At 41.4% G+C, this 4146-nt stretch overlaps 1 pseudogene; it reads right to left on the minus strand.

Moving 5' to 3' along the window:
• Positions 1–257: 257 nt before the first annotated feature.
• On the minus strand, positions 258–3653 carry LOC148031479 (uncharacterized; annotated as a pseudogene).
• Between the last annotated feature and the right edge of the window lie 493 nt (positions 3654–4146).

Raw genomic sequence — 4146 nt, forward strand, 5'->3', positions numbered from 1 at the left:
TTAAGTCTGTCATAATACATGCTCTGTTACACGCGACACAGAGCCTAACTACAGAAATCCATTTCTTTTCAAAACAGAAAACCATTAAGTTTTAAAAATGTCATTGTGCATTGCAGTGTTTACAAACCATTACAAAATCCCACTACATGCACTTACAACAACGTAATATATTGAAAAATATATCTTCATATGGTTATTGAAAGACAAAGTATACAATAGAAATGTCATGAATTTGGAACAATACAGTGATGGATTGGTTAGGGTTCGATCTCATCTTCAATAAGATCCATCCTTGCCAAACGATCAACATCAATATCCATTTGATCAATTTGTAAGGCTACGATTAAATTTATTCTACTATCGCTATTTTGCCCATTGATAATGATACCGATGCCTTGATCATTCTCATCATCATCACCATCATCCTCAATGGAAGGGTCATCCTCATGATCATGAGAAATGGCACGCTCATCCTCATTATCATGATCATCTACATTGGCATGTTCGACATCATCTTCTTTGCGGCTTGCCACATCCTCCATATGCTCCATATCAGTGAATGTATTATACATTACTTTGGAACGTGGTGCAATAGGGATGACATACCACCATTTACTGTCATGCACCATTGGCAGATAGATAACCTGCTCAAATACACATAATTCATTAATTAATTAGCATATCAAAAGTCAAGGGGTGCGCGAGCTTAAATATATATGTACATGAAACACATTTGTAAAAAAATGCATACCTGCTCACATTGTTGTGGCAATACGAGCCTATCTTTCTTTGTTTGCCAAAACTTTGTAGAGTCAATAGTTACATAGCCACTTGCATGGCGTTTTATCGTTGCGTTAGGCCCTTTTTCCACCACGTTCATTTGCCATTTGACATCCAAAACATACACAAAGAAGCGGCGAAAGTCAAGTCTGTATATGTCTTGGATTGTGCCACAATAATCATCCATTTTTCCGTTGGCTCCCTCAAAGCTACTAATGACACCGCAATCTTGTGTATTCCTCTTTTCATCTATTCTTTGTGTTCGAAAATGCTTGCCTTCACACCATATAGCATTGAACATAGTGCACTGGACCAAAATATAAGCAATATCTATGTAAGCAATTAATGTGAATAAATATGAAAAGCCAATCACTTACAAAGAATGCAAATTTACATTTGTTCTATGTACCTTTAACATGCATCCTCGTGCATACTCCCATTCTTCCGCCGTGATATGCAGCCCCTCATCTCTCTCTGCTCTCTCCATTTCCTCATGCAACCAATCAACATGAATATCATTCGGAAGTGTTGCTAGATGCTTAGGGTACGCCTTACGAGAGCCATGTTGCCTCCGAAAGAGAGCTCTGTCTGCTTGCCTTTTTGTCTTTGCATCCTCGTATCTTGTAACCCATCTGCTCATCACATCACTATTAAGGATGCAAGTGAAATTAAGATCATCAATCAATGTTCTCTCAATTACTTTGCTCTGTCCTTTTCCTTGAGGCACAATAGACGTCATCCTCAAGTCCTCTTCATTGCTCCATAGTCGCGGCAAAGAGCTATCCACCTGATCAAGAAATTCTGATATATATACAAGAGACTCTTGTATCAACCAACCCTCAGCCATGCTTCCTTCGGGCCTTGCACTTTGCCTCACAAAGTCTTTTAAGGTCTTCATGAAGCGCTCTAGGAAGAACATCCAACGGGCATGCACAGTGCCACATAAAGCAATTTCATCCACTAAATGCACAATGAGATGTAGTTGACTTGTGAGAATGGTTCGCGGAAAAGTCTCCTCTACCATACAAACCACCTCCACTGCCATAACACGCGCATCATCCAATGTGGCTGGATCAATTGCTTTGGAACTAACATATCTGAAAAATAAATGCACAGTACGTTATACCTCATGCACATTCATTTTGCAAGGTATAATGAAGGGTGATCTTACATGGGATTTACATACCTCACAAGCTCGCCCATCTTATAAATACATCTTTTCAAACTCCTGTCTGCACAATGGTCGATGCTAGTAGGTAGTATGAACTGTGCACATAAGAGCACATGTATATTTGGGTTAGGGCATTACAAAATTTAATTTCAACCTACAATAATTGGAAAACACTTACTTGGAGCATCTTGTGCCAATCGTGGGACTTCAACCCATGTAGTTGCTCAACCCCTCTTTTCTTAGTGGTTGTAAACGCTCCCTTCAACGATCTCATGCATCCAGTGGGAGCACGCAAAGTGGTGATGGCTTGCTTTACCTGCTTCTCCTCCTTCTTTGATATAATCCAGGGAGCAGGCGGAAGACGAACGTGCCCACCCTCCTCTCGTGGCCAAGCTTGACGCATACGTCCTGCGACCTGCAAGTCCTCCCGTACGCTAACATTGTCTCTTTTACCAATAACATGTTCCCAAATACTAGATCCCACATTCTTGAAGATGTGCATGGGATCAAGAAGATGGTTGATCTTGAGATGGGTCCAATATGGTAGCCGGAAAAAAATGGAGTACCTACACAAGGGATTGCAGACTGTCATCTTTATTCCAACTTTAGAGACTACACAAAACAAGATTGAAAACAATGGAGATGTACCTGTTCATGCCATCTGGAGGAAGAACATTTGAAGACTCCCAAATACGCTTCCAATCTTTTGCACGAAGTGTCTGTGGATGAATGTTCCTCTTACTAGGAGCATATTTAGGGTGATCTGATGGGAGAAATCGATGATGATTATCGAATATGGTCTTACACAAACCATCAGCATACTCATGTACCAATGAAGGGCCACATATAGGACATGCATGTTTACCCGATGTCCTCAAACCTGTTAAAATAAAAAAAAAGTTAGAATAATAAAGTCAATAGTTATAATTGATATAGCTAGTAGTATTAGAGTCGGGAGGTAGTTAGAATTCTTACCAGAACAATCGCTGTATCCTGGAAAGTCATGCATTGTCCACATCAACACTGCTTTTAAGTCGAAGTGTCGAGAGGAGGGAGGCCTACTAATGTCCACTACCACAACACCTCTCCATAGTTCCTCCAACTCATCAATCAACGGTTCAAGATAAACATCCATATGCTTGACTTTATGTTTCCCTGGAATCAGAAGGGATAACATAAGATGTCCCTTCTTGATCGCCATTGATGGTGGAAGGTTGTAATTCACCAACACAACCGGCCACACGCTGTATGCGGTGCTCTTGAAACCAAACGGATTCACTCCATCCATACCTAGGCCAAGTCTCAAGTTTCTGGGCTCTGTTTTAAAGCTGGGCCACTCATCTTCAATATGCTTCCAAGCAGGAGTGTCTGCAGGAATTCTCCACATGCCATCATCTGATCGATGCGAGGAATGCCATGACATGAGCTCTGCTATGGATTTGCACTTGAACATGTGTTTGATGCGAGGAATTAACGGAAAGTGTCGCAAGACTTTACGAGGTACATCAAAACTCTTCACATCTGTTCTATACCTTGCTTCACCACAAGTGGGACACTGTCGAGCCTCCTTATGCGTCCCACGAAAGAGAATGCAATCATTGACTCATGCATGTATGAGATCATAATCCAATCCTCCAAGAGATGTCACATAGCGCCTCGCTTTGTCTCTTGAGGTGGGTAGTCTATTCCCCTTTGGAAGCATGTTTGATAATAGCCTGCATCCAATATCATCAATTAGCCCATAACCCTAAACCCTATACTGTAAACCAAAAACCACTAACTCAAATTTGCAAGTTACAATGCTTACTTCAATAATGCGTCAAGACTTGCATTGCTCCATCCATAAACTGTTTGTATATTGAGCAGTTCAAGTGAAGCACGTAAAATAGAGAATGTGCACCCTTCAAAAACCGGTGTCGATGAAGCGTTGTAGAGATGCTCTTGTTCCATATCATTGTCGTCCACACCTTTGCGATCATCCCTAAAAAGATTCCGCACCATGTCATCAAACACTTCCTCTTCCACAACTTCGTGGGGTGCAGGGCTATTGTCATCCCTTTCCCACTCATCTCCGACAACAGATCCCGAAGCTCCAGCATCATCTCGTCGACGCTTTGCATGCTCTCGCCGTGCGTATGGCACCATGTTAGGGTGTGGTATTGCATCCTGCTTCAATCACAGTATATATATTACAA

This window comes from Lygodium microphyllum, chromosome 9, assembly GCF_053477565.2.
Source record: "Lygodium microphyllum isolate KBCC chromosome 9, Lygodium_microphyllum_v1.1.10, whole genome shotgun sequence".
NCBI classification, from domain to species: domain Eukaryota; kingdom Viridiplantae; phylum Streptophyta; class Polypodiopsida; order Schizaeales; family Lygodiaceae; genus Lygodium; species Lygodium microphyllum.